The sequence below is a fragment of the Lepidothrix coronata genome, unplaced genomic scaffold (assembly GCF_001604755.1).
Source record: "Lepidothrix coronata isolate B3197 unplaced genomic scaffold, Lepidothrix_coronata-1.0 Scaffold58, whole genome shotgun sequence".
Classification (NCBI taxonomy): Eukaryota; Metazoa; Chordata; class Aves; order Passeriformes; family Pipridae; genus Lepidothrix; species Lepidothrix coronata.
The window spans coordinates 2,580,890-2,594,424 of record NW_016690238.1 but is presented as its reverse complement, the minus strand read 5'-3'; the positions used below and the strand labels follow the sequence as shown (position 1 = coordinate 2,594,424).

Sequence of the window (13,535 nt, the reverse complement as noted above, 5' to 3'; positions counted from 1 at the left end):
AGACAAAACATCAGGAACCTCAAGAAACTCGTACTGCTGAAAATTAGATCAAAAAGGTTTGAAAATTATTCAATATGGCAAAGGCTAAACATCTTTAGAATGTGCTGTTTTAAGTAGACAAAACCAGTCCGGTCTGGTTGTGCGAATAAAACACCAGCCCTCTGCAAATGTCAAGTGTGCCCAGGGACAGAATTCACATCCAACATCAAATACTCACTTTGGCAGCACAACACAGAGAACCAGAAGAGAGGGAAAGACAGCCTGTGGTCTTGTCCTGGGACTAAACACTCAGTTCTGTACTTGGCCAAGCAGGTGATCCATATTCCCACCAGGCATTAGTTGCACAGGGCAACACTGGGATTGATTGGTAAGAGTATCTGGAAAGGAATTATTATTATTATTATTATTATTATGCAATACTTAGGTCTACTTGTGATGGCCAGATTTGCAGTGTCTGAAACCCAACAAAAACAACCCTAACACACAAGTTGCTTGGTTTTCTTGGTGCCTCCTGCTACGAAACTGCCTTTCTCTCTGCACAAACACTCACTGGCAACGAGGGTTTGCCTACAGAGGGAAGTGATCTAATTAGATCTCCACTTGTATCTCATCCCATCCTTGGTTTTGAAGTCCTCCTAAAGGAGATAATCTAAATGCTGGAGTAGTCATGGTCTGTGGGAAAGGAGAATGTCCTGTGCTCTTCCCCAGCTTTGTTAAACAGGAAAAGGAGCCGGGGAGCTTTAGGTGCTCCACCTCATTTCTCACTCCATTTACATTAATCATATGGGTCTTGGAAGAGATTTTTTTTCCCCCCCAGATGCTGCACATGAGCTATTGTACCTTCCCTTCCTTATCTACATGATTAGGGAGCTCTGCCTTCCACCTGTGAAACCAACAGGCAGAATTACTACATGTTAAAAATGCTTAAAAAGCAGATGTGCCCTGGAGCCCATGCCTGTCACATTCCTACAAAAAGCAGGACATAAACCACCATTTCACTGCAGATCATGCTGAAATGACAGTAATTAAGGAACATGCTATTTCCTTAATTACAATTTCCTTTTTATAAAATGTCCCTTTACTCACACCAGTTCCTATTACAAGCAGTGAACCACAGCACTGCGCTGCCTTGTCAAAGCTAAGTGTGTCTGATACTTGTTCTTTCCTAAAGTTCTCTCTTACCACACCCAGATTTACCTTCCACTTGAGGCTTTTACACAGTGTGGCCATAATATAGGGAGCGTTCAACTGATCAGGCTATTTGATAACATTTTGGGACTACAAGGGGAAAAATCGTTACTTAAAATTAAAAACCAGAAGAACCCAGAATTAAAAGAAAGGATAACTATAAATTCCATAAATAGGCAGTACTGATACAGACAATCAAAAGAAAAATTATTATCTTCCCATAAACAGAGTCTGTACTGAGGTTTTGGATTGCATATTCTTTTGAAACAGGACACAAAGTTTAAGAAATACGTGGTATCTTTTCAGATTTTGTTTTGCAACTAGAGTGTATCCTTAATGCTTAAACCTAACTAAGTTCAGACCAACTAATTCCAGGCAGTCAAAAAACCCCACATCTTAGAAGAAAGGTGAGGGGGCAAAATTATTCTTTCAGGGTATGATCTGGGACATGTTGAAGATTAAATATTAGCAGCATATGTCCATGGAAGGAAAATCAAAAGAAGTCATGTTAAGAAATACAGGTTTTCCTTCTGGCTTTCGTGAGGCTATATCAAGTTCATTATGCATAAAAACTTAAAAATAAAAATTTTCACATATTAATTTGTCAGATCAACACAACAATGCCTCAGCCTATAAATATCACTCCCTGACCCAACCAGTCCTGTCTAATTAAACATTATTCCTATTTTAAAAGAAAAGGTTACTAACCTCCATCCCTCATTGTCTTTAAAAGCAACAATTTGGATGGAAAAGCTGAAGTGTAGCTGCTAGTTTAAAGTGCCCCCTGCTCTGATCCAGCTCTGGATGATTTGCAGTGTGACAGAGGCTGGGAGTCAGTGTCCTGATGCTCAGGGACACTCACCCTCAGAACAGATGGACATACAGAATTAGGGTGTACAGTGGATGGAGTATAAACACTGTGAGAAAAGCAAGTATTGCCAGATTAACCCTGGCATTGTGAACACTTAAGAAATCTTTAAGGTTACTTTTAATCAAAACTGAAAACAGTACTAGTGGAATTTATCTGGACACGTATTCACTGGCTCCATATTTCAGTTCCAACATACAAACCTTTTTTTTTTCCACAGAAAAGTACTTTTCTAATATACAGAAGCAAAAGAATTTTTGAGAGACCATTCAGTCTCCAAAGAGACCATTAGGATCACTTTTCCATTCTAAACAGAAATTCCTATCTTCTCAAACAGCTCCGGCTCCTCCAAAATAACCAAACCATCCTGAGCTTTCTAGTGTACTCACCTGCCAAAAGCAACAAACACTTCTAAAGGAGGAACAGCAGAAAACCAAGAAGTATTCTTTAATGGCAGCAAAGTTTGAATGAGTGAAAATTACTGTTGCTTTTTCTGGAATGACAATTGTCCAAGGTATGGCACAGAAACGTTTTTTTTTAAATTAGACTACTAAGACGAGCTGCCTTTCCCCATTTGTTTTTTCCACAGATCTTTAAAGATTTGCTACCTGCAAGTTAGAGATTATCTGTTAACACTTTATAGATTCACATTTGTGCCTGTGAATGCTATTCAGAATTTTCTACATCAGTATTTCCCAAAGTTTTGAGGTTTCTACCTCCAAGTCTCAGTCCTCAGTAAATTTTATTTGCACGTTCCATTATCAAGTTTTTAATTTAAAGTCTTAAAAGACAACATACTCCTGCCAGACACTTCCTAACACACAATGATGGGCCACAAACATTAGGTATTTTGTGGTATGTGCAGTCAAGAAACACAAATACCACATATGCTTATACAGAATGGAGTGTAACTGTGCTCCAGAGTATCTCACCTTTCCCCTTCCCAGCCCGACACTGCTCAGCAGGAATTTGTGCAGTTGGGAACCTTGTTTTTCACATGTGCTCCTCTCCCCAGGCACTCAAAAGTTCTACAACAACTTTCTCATTCATAAGAGTCAGAACATTTTGCCTCTAGACCACACACAAAATGCACAGCTCGACATCTCGGGTGTTTTGAAGGCTACAAGATGTGCTGGATAAATTACAAAGGTCTCCAGGACCTGCCCAGCTGAGAGTGCCAGAAAGCCCCTTTCAGTCCAACTGCAGTGGGACACAGCATTCACAATGCACATTTATTTTCCTGGAAGTTACAGCACAGAAACATTAACTCACAAGGTGCACACAGAACACAGGACATAAGTTAACCATGAAGAGCCCCAGGTTTTGTCATAGACAGGTAAGAAAGATTACACATACAAACTAATCTTTCAACTGGCTTTCAGGCCAGTATTTTTCAATACTAACATTTTATTAGGTACTTCCTTCATTAAGACATTGACCATCTTTATTTCCCTTTCTGAAACCACAGGGATTTTATTTATTTTTTTTAACAGGGCAAGGTATGTATTCCCTGAGGATCTTAAGTTACTTCATCACTACAGATTAATTTTCTCCAGTCTTACTCCTCTACAACTCATTCTTCTGTTCAAAGAGATTTTTCTCCCCCAGTGAAAAACTAACATAATATCCAAGCTGTAATGCTATGCTTTTTTCCATAGGAAGAGAAAGTGATATAGGAGATACCAAGGGTTTTTTATACTAGAATTTTGTACAGTATTTTGTGATATAATTTATGACATGAAACCTTACTTTGACATTTTTTATGATTTGCAGTTACTGTATACACCAACAAAATGAAATCTCTAAAATATATATCATCTTTATAAAAAAAACCCCTGATGTTAAATTCCCAATTTGAAACATAACACAATGTAAGCTCCTCTGCAAATGCCAGTCTTTTTATCTGTAGACACACACGAGCTCATCTCTGGACTTCTACCTCTGTCCTCTGGTGAAAGTAAGCACCGAAATCAAGTAGGAAACATTCTGAGGCACAATTGTTGAGCTGTTCCCGAGGGACAGTTACAGTTTCATGGCTTAATCACTCCAGCTTTCTATTTTGTTAATAACACAGCTGAGTAAAAATGATCTGATGCTACTTGTGTGTTCATTTTAATGAGTCCCTGGAAAGAAACGCCTACAGTGAAGCGGGCCCAGATCTCCTGAATCAGTGGGAAAAGTTCTGCACAAGGATTAGAAACATCCTCAGTTTCTATACATCAATAACATCTTTTCGATCCTGAATACCTACTCTGCTCCAAAGGGGAAAAAAAAAAAAGTTTTACAGAAAGTTTCTTAGTTAAATATGAAAATCAGTGCCTGAGCTAACATAATCCTCCAACCCCAGCTTCCCCTTCCAAATCTTAGCATATTAATCTCCTTTCCTTTTAGCTGCTCCAGTTCTTGCATAACAATGCCATTTCCTGAATTCAAATCTCCACAAATAAACCTTAAAGCTGAATAATACATTATTAAGCCCTATGAATATTCCCTTAAGCAGGGCATCCTTAAAAAACTGGGCTACACTGTCACAATTCAGCTTCATTTTCTCCACACTTTCACAGTAAGAATAAGAAGTACTGCAGCAGCCAACAAACTAAAAATCTTATTGAAACATAAAACTGCTACCCCTCTGCAGAGGAGATTTTTAATAAGCTACCAATATTTTGTTTAAATCCTCATCTCTCCACACAGCAGTCATTTATTTCTCTGTGGATATGGAATTTGCACAAAGGGAAATCCTGTACAGGTATTTTTAAGGGAAGGAGAACTACACCACATCCCTCACCCTCCTGCTCAACATGAAGCCACACACCTTTCCTGAGCATTCAAACCATCAGTGTTCAAACATTAACCTAAATGATTATTCTGCTAAAACATTAAAATTAAAAAAGTATTGTACCTAAGAAAGATGCTCAGTTTTGATCTGCTCCTTTCCTAGTGCAAATGCTCACCTGAGGCTCAAAACAAGTGTGTAATTACTGTGTTCAAGCTCCTGCCTGAGCACAGGCTGGAGACTCTGTGCATGAGATAATACCTGAAACGTGCTCCCTCAAGTGTGACCTGCTGGCTGCTGAGGACAGCAGCTGATGGCAAAGCAGACTGCAGGGGGACATGGTCCACAGGACACTTTTGACTAAGAGGATCTCAACCAAAGAAAAAACAAGTCATCCTGAAGAGCAACTACTTCAGAGGGAAAATGTACTGGGCGTCAGAAGGCAAAAATTATTTCACAATTAGGTCCATCAAAGCAAACTCCTCATTATCACAGTTGTATCATCTACTGAACACCCATGAGACAGCTTTTCTCAAAGGGCCTTGAGAATACAAACAGTATTATTAAGAAAAGATTAATTACCCGCTGTAGCTTAAACATTTTAAAAATGTCTTTGTAGTAACCCCCATTTGGTGAAAAACACCAAATGACATTCGACAGGACAAGACAGTGTTTTGCACATTGAAACTATACAAGGTCATTGCACAGAGAACAATAAGCAAGAAATTGAGAAACAAAAGGACCCGACCTGTCAATGTTTCTAGGGTGTCTTGGTGGCAAGAAACCTTTTTTTTTTTTTTAATCAGGCACACAGCAATATGCCTACAGCCCTGCCCCAAAGCATACTGGAATATCTAATACACTTCCTGATGGAGCCAGTGCTCAGCACCTTCATCACCTCAGTTATTTAGTGCAGCTAATGCTGGGACCTGAGCGTGCCATGGCAGGAAGAAATGCCAGGCAGTGGAAAGAGCTGAGCCAAACCCACCCTGTGCCAGCCCAGCCTAAGCAGCACTTTCCAAAGGAACGAGGAACAGAAACCAATGCCATTAAAAAAAAACAACTGAGCTTGAAAATTTACAAACCAGGAAAACAGCCTCGCAGCTCCTGGAGTGGTGCCACTATCACCAGCATCACCTCCCTTCCCATGCCCTCTCAAAGATAAGTCCTCCGAGATGAACCTGAGAAATCAACTGAGAGGGAAGTGAAGAATCTAGAACGACACATTAGATCTTAAGGTATAACCATCTAACTAAAAAAAAAAAAAAAGAAAAAAAAGGAAGCCTAAAACAAAACCACAGTTTAATCCACCATAGTTCAGCTCACTGTGTTACACTGACACCTCTAATTCCGGTATTTTACACATCTTTACATCTGTATCAAACTTGTAATCTGAAGTTAAAAATTGGGCAAAAGTTACACAGTATGAATACAGCAGTGTAAAAACATTATGAGCAATAGAACCTCTTTTAGCTTGCTGAGGTACAAAATACGTTTCAAGCTATTCTGCTCCAAAACATCCAAAGTTATTCAGTAATAAATTTACTTACAAAATGTTTAAGGTCAAGCTTTTGGAGCTTTGTTTTCCTCTTTAAACTGCACAGAAGCAGCTAAGCCTGTGAGCATGTTAACAAAACATTTCTTAAGGTGCAGATTTACAATCTGTGTAAGAAGATAAAAATCTGCACTTTTGGTCAAAGGGACTATCCTGCCACTTCTTTGGCAGCTGTAGCTGATGAAAGTGCTCGTGGGTTGTATAATCAGATGGATAGATGTGCTTCCTAATCTGGCTGGAAACTAATCCCCCACACAAGGAAACTTCTGGACAGATTGGGAACTGGGTTCAGCTTGGTCACATCTGCACAAGTGCTGATGCTGCTCAGATCCCTCCCCTGGGCAATCCTGCCAAAGATCAGCTTAGAGCAATCACAACTCAGGACCTCTGGGAGGCCACTTGTAAACAGCTTCGTGCTTCTAATATTACTTATTATTATATACAAGAGGCAACTCTGATTTCCTAGCATGTAATTGAATCTTTTTTTTTTTAAAGTTATTTCTGATCGTGGAAACACATTTAGAGAAACACTCCTCCATAATTACAATAATTCTTAGGTAAAATCTCGAGTTGGGCATGGTATAACAACATATTCCCAACAAATTCTAAGACTTGCTTCATTGTACTAATTTCTTATAAACCACATGTCCATATTGGTCTTCTAAGAAAATGGAAGTTTGTTGCTTCGTGTCCTCCCTTAACAACTGCCAACCAAATAAAAGGAGGGTTAGAACTACAAAAATGTCTTAAAAATCTGCAAATTTTGAAAAAAAGTAAATGTACTGTCTAGTAAAGCAGAAAGAACAAAGGCAGCTGAGGAAGGTTTGATGGAGTTCAGTCCTGTCTTTGGCAGAGATGAAATGAGGAACCAAACGTAAAGTGTATTGAAAACTAAGCTCCCTCCTCTACTCAGAGATGGTTAAAATCCCCATAAATCCCAGTTTCCCAAGAACTTGTTTTCTGCCCAAACCGAGAGGAGTAAAAGCTTATTTTCTAATAAATTAGATATTCCAGCTTTTCTCAGTGTTGTGCTTACACTGAGTGATACCATCAAACTAAACAGTTCAAAGTTAACAGGGTCAACAAAATATATTTCAACTCTTCTAGAAAAAAAAAAAAAGGAGGAATGAAGTGTAAGTAAAGTGTAAAGTAGCTCAGGAAAATGAATGCACTTTTGTCAATCGTTTTGGTCATAAAACTGACACTTTCACTTCATTCTATCCACTTATTCCCAACATGAACAGACTTGCATCTCCCCCTAAGTCTTTACTTTCCACCCTAACACTGAAAATTTTCCAGTGACCTCAAGTGCTTCCATTTCCCCGTAAGTCCCCAAAATAAAATCAACAGCATAAAAGCTCCATCTGAACGGATACCAGATCCATTACTGTAGAATGCATTGAATAACTGATCCATAACTATAAAATATTTATTTACATTTGATATGTGGCTATCAAACACCAAGTCAATTAGGCAACCTGGTCCAACAGCACATTTCTTGCAAGAATTATTTCAAGATTTCACGAGAAGTTGGGGTATATTCACTGCAGTTTATTTAGAATGTAATCAATCTGCAGAAGAATAATTGGTTAATTTACAGATCACGTAACTGAAAAATTCTCACCAAATCACCTCATTAATTCCTCCCTCTTACACATACAGAGTGAAAGTCACAAGAAAAAATGCTCATATTGTTTTAAATTGGTCACTTCAGTTTTGGGTTTGCGTTTTTTTCACCCTGAATAGAAAAACTGAAGTAATTTTCCTAGCCTGGCAACAGCTAGTCTCTTGAATACATGTTAATAGTTGGCTTTCAGTTTTGAAGGTCAGGTTTGAATAGTTCTCTGGACAAAATCCAAAACCAGCAGCTAGTTCCTAAAGAAACTCTCCTGGGGAGAAATTTTCCCCTTTTTTCCCCAGCCTCTCACAAAAAGGATGCAGTCCCCACCTCTCACAGAGGATGCAGAGACACAGAACACCAGGAGGGTCATTTTTATTGTGGCTCTGAGTTTGGACTGAGTCCTTAGGATAACAGATCCACTGAGTCCACCTCCCATATTAGCCAAGCTGAATTGTTGGAAAATGACAATTTAGCACCTGGAGGGAGGTGGTAACTGAAGTTCTCAGTCTATGGATAAAGGACAATCCATTTCTATTTATGCATATCTAACAACCAAGGAAGGGAAGGAAAAGAACAGCAAGTTACCAAAATACAACCACCGCTGCAATGCATTATATAAACAAATATTTACCATCATAGCCAATGTTATTTGTTGATATGTGAATATATTTGACACATCAGAATGAAATCACTAAATAATCCTGCCAAAGTGTTTTGGAGGCAAAGCTCCTTCCATGAAAACCTGGAAGTGGCAGACAGGCTTTTCATTCTGATTTTCATTAATAATGCAAACCCAGCAAGAACAACCACGGACTGCAACGAGTTACAACCTCACTTGTGAAAAATGGGCCATTCCAAGGATTACAAAGATAATCCAAGATATCTGATGGACAATGAAGCCTGTGAGAAAGACTGGTTTTGAAGACAGCAATTACACCTTGATAAGTTTTACATTTGTTTGTAGGCAGCAACAAGTCAAAAGGTACCCCAACAAGCAGTTCTTCTCGGTTTCTAAAAATAAACCAACCTTTTCTGTTAAATTCTTAATTCCACGAAGATGAAACTCCCAAAATTTTGAATTATTTTAAACTCCCAAAACCTAATGATTTTTCCAGAACTGCAGCACCACTTGCAATTACACTCACAAGACAAATTCTGCTCACTTTCCAGCATTAAAAAGCAGATGCTTTTCCTTGCATTAACAGCACTTGATTATAAAACAAATGTAGCCTCTGTGCAACGAGAGCAGTGAACATAATGGCTCCCTGAAGGCACAGCTTCGAGGTATGAGGGATATTAGTTCAAATTCTTTTTCAAATGTCATAGAGAAGGATGACAGAAAGAAACAGCTCCCAGCCATCAGGCTCCTAATCCATCCAGTCTGGGGATGCCTTCACTCCAGATTTCCCCAATAAGCTCCACTGCAGCACAACCCTTCCCTGTCCTTACCACATGCAAACTGCAATCTGTGTGGTCTAGTCAGAATAATTCAGGGAAAGCAGTTTGGATTTCGAATGGTTGTTTTTTTTAAAACCTGGGACAGCAAGAGAAGGTCATTTCATTTAAAGAACCCACAGGAATCTCATCGTATTTCAAATATTTTTATTTGTGTGTGAAGACAGACGTGTGTGCGGGATGTGGAGGGGAAACTTGGGGTTTGTATATTAGTTTACTTGGGCAGAGGAAGATTGCTGGTTTCCTACCAGTGTTTTTGCTAAATTGCTTTGCAAAACTGTCTATAGTATTGATTACCTGTTAAAATATTTAACTTGTGGAATTAATGAAGTAGAAATAACACATCAATGCAATCGATCAACAGCAAAAATTATCAAAAGGGGAAGCAAATCTGTGTTGTTTGAGTGTGGGAGAAAAGCAAATAAGTACCACCAGTAAATTTAAGTAGAAGAGGTACATTTAGGGAAATACATATGCTTTCAAGCATATAGGAGGGAGGAGGAAAAACAGGAAGAGGCTTAAATAAAGGGCAGAGGAATGAATAGAATGAAGGGTGATTGAGTAACACAACCCATGCAAAGAGGACCATCTTGGAGAGATCTGATCTAGCTGCTAGAAATTCTTCTGCAAAGAACAGACAGCATTTACAACAGCACTCAGGACTTAAAATTCAAAGCATGCTGCTTCACTAAGCCCAAGTCCTGCAAATAACTTTATTTTAACCACATCCTATAGGCTATGTTTAGCCTATAAATGTTTCATTGCCTTTTTCAACAACCAACTACTGGCTACGCCTCCAACTTTTCTTTTAATTCAAATAAAAGCATCAGAAATGCAGACAAACAATCTGAGAGTATGGGTAATGAATATTTTCTTCAGTGACAAACTGAACTTGGAACATTGTCATCTCCCCACCCAGCTCTTCCTGCTGCTACCCTTCTGCAGATCTGCTGCTCCACAGACAGCCCCCCACTCCAGGTTCTGAGCCCACAAGGTTTCCATGGCCTGCTTTCCAGCACGGTCCTATGAACCTGTTTCCAGCACAAATGAGAGGGCAACAAATTTGGGATAAGCAGATGGAAGAAAAAAGAAGCATGACCTAAGTCATCCTTGGTGATGCTGCCAATCCCTCTGCACGGCCACGGGTTGAGCTCGTGGGGTCAACAGAAACTCAGCTAAAGAAGCACTCACCTCATTCCCAGTTTTTCTGGGATCCATTTCTTGACAGAGCTACGTGAGTACATGTGCTGGCTTATGCCAGATGTCTGCTAAAACACTACTCAGGAGTGTGAGGGTGCAGATCTGGGCACAGCCAGAACCCAGAGTGCCGTTCCCTTCCCTTCTGGCCCCAAAGCACGTTCTGTTACCTTCTCATACACCTCAGTCCTGTGTTCACCTGACTCAGAGAAGCTCTTTCAGGGAGAAAAAGCAACACAAATCTTGAACAAAAGTTATGGTTAAGCAGAATTAACAGCTTACTGCTTTTCATTATGTTAAACACAGAGCTACTGCACAGATTCCTTCACCTCACCCTGTTCCTGCTGCCAGCGTGACTCCCTCCTTTGTGCTGGTTTTGATGTTTATAGGCCTCCTACCCGAGCCAACGTGAATTGCAAACCTAGTGCTAAAAGTGTCTTTTCTTCACTGGATTAACTTTCTGTTGCTGTAACAACTTGACTGCAGTTCAGTGGAGGGCCCACAGGTGCTGGTGTCACGGGAAGAAGCAGAAGCCTGCAGCTGGGGAGTGAAGGGAGGAAGGACTAAGCTATTTTTTTTTTTTTGATTAATTTAGGTGCTGTTTCATGCTACAGCTGAGAGAAGGAAAGGAAATAAGATCTATAAAGAGAAAAGTACTGCTGCAGGGTAATTAAGACCTAGGAGTAAACATGCCAAATGGTGTTTGCCACATGACAACAAACAAATGTGAATCAGAATGTGAATCAGTGCTTGAGCAGAGGAGGGAATGTTTTCTCTACTCTTCAGGAAGCACTTCAATTGTTTGGGAAAGGTGTGAGTCATTAACTCCCGCGTGTAGCATGTACAAGTGAGACATCCAAAGCTATAAATACTTGACATACTTCAAGGGCTCTTTGGAATGGAAGAAATCTATATGCACTTTTTCAAACCTACAGAAGCGTGAAGCCATGCATCGTTTCACAGATGCTGATTTGTTGTGTTTAGGCTCTTCTGAATCGTGTTATCCAAGCATGACGAGCTATAACCTTGAAAGGACCTGCTTTCTTGCTTCTGATTCTTTGGATAGCTAAACAGCTATTTGGGATAAAAGATGAGAGGTGCACAGGAACTGACAGAATTCTGTTTTAATGCAATGCTTTGGTCTGTCTGAATTGGTAGCTTATCAGAGCCATTAAGTGAAATTACCTTACTGATGGCAACCAAGGATCTCATGGCAACAGTTGCATGTCATAAAAACAACCCTCCTCCTCCTCTTTGATTTCGTGTCTGCTTGCAGGAGCTCAGCATCAAGGCAGTAAGAAAATTTTACTGCCATCTTGCAACATTGATTTTTATGGATCCTTCAGACTGTAACACATTGAAGCTCTTCTTAATCTGTTTCTGACTCCTAACATAATTTATTCCTTTTAGACACAGGCAAAAGGTTGGTCAGACTTTGAGGGGGTTTTCATTCCCACCACAGAACACCAGTGTATCAGGATTATCAAACCCTGGTGAAGGGCTTGGCTCCTAATCTAGCTTTAGCCAGTCTGGGTCCCTAACAGCAAATATTACTGTAATAATCAAAGCATAGATCTCATTCCTTCAGCTTTAAAATTTTTCCTATGAAAGTCATGGAGTTGAGATGGTATTAAACACCTACACAATCCTTCTGGAGAAAAATATGTTTTCTCCACATGATGTGTTCTTCAAAACGATTCTCACATTGCCTTCTACCTTGGATAAAAGAAGTTCCAGAGAATATTGATGGACTATACATAATGACTCTACAAGTGCCTTCCAGAAGGGAATCATAAAATACCCCAAAAGTCCTGGGAGTAAATGTTAACCCAAGTTGAGGGAGTAAATACACATCACTCTGCTGTGACTGACAAAATCCTGGGAAAACGGATTGCACAACAGGAAGAGGGTAAAACAGGGCTCAGGAGCTTGGACACACACAAAAGTCATCCATTTACTCCTGACCACAAATCTCTGAACAGAAATACACAAGAGGAACACAGAAAGTATGCTTGGCTTTGTGGTAAGCATATGGAAAGCGTGATTTCGCAGTATCACAAATATTTAATTACACTTTTATATAATTAGAGATATCCGCTCAATTCAAATTTATTTAAAAATTCCCATTAAAAAAAACTCTTGAGAATTATACCTCTATTTTCCTTAATTTAATAAAAAGTTATGAAAAAAATTTATTAAGAACTTATTTCCTCCCACACACGTCTATTTAAGTTATTTTGTCCCCACAGATATCGACCAGCCAAGGCCACACGAAGTGATCTGCAAAACCTCATTACTTTGATGAAGAGTTTTTGGAACATAAAAGCCTGATTGCCCAGGCTATGGTTGCATTTGAAACGTTGCAGTCCACATTTAACTAGTGCTACATCACACACAACTTCATTATGGTTGGGAAACCACTGTAGTATGAGGTGTTATCCCTTCCTTTGCCAGCAAGTTCCAAGTTTTATTAAATTTTGCCACTTCGGTTTTTGCACACTTGATATTAGCCCTTTAACAAAGTGAGCAACTTTCAGTACATTCAATAAAAAGGACTGTTTTAGAAACCTACAAGTGAAACAAATATTCCTACTTATTGTTTCAGAGCAAGTAAACCAAGAAACACCCAGGGGCTCATCATCGAAAGGTTCTGCAACGTGATAGCCCAGAACCTCACAGCTACAGCTGCATTGTTCTATTGGTGCCTTTGTACAGAGCCACCGGGGCAATGCTGACCATTTATGTACTCAAAAGACATCTAAAGAAAATTTAATTAGCTCGTGCTCTGCCACTTGTGCATCTTATCTCTCCCATCGCCCCAGGAAGCAGAAGCAAACTGCTGCTGCACTAAGACCTGATGCAGTTACCTTTGTGC

The 13,535-nt window shown here is 39.5% G+C and overlaps 1 protein-coding gene across 6 annotated transcripts in view; it reads right to left on the bottom strand.

Annotated features, from left to right (window-relative positions):
* The window catches only part of PEAK1 (pseudopodium enriched atypical kinase 1), a 113,038-nt gene that overhangs the window by 81,532 nt on the left and 17,971 nt on the right, over positions 1 to 13,535 (bottom strand). For 4 of the 6 annotated variants that reach the window (XM_017816873.1, XM_017816869.1, XM_017816875.1 and 1 more), the window contains exon 1: positions 218 to 322. The exons of the other annotated variants lie outside the window; for them this stretch is intronic. The gene's annotated coding sequence lies outside the window, so the exon portion shown is untranslated. Of the gene's footprint in view, positions 1 to 217; positions 323 to 13,535 lie in introns of those variants that run through there. 6 annotated transcript variants of the gene reach the window in all.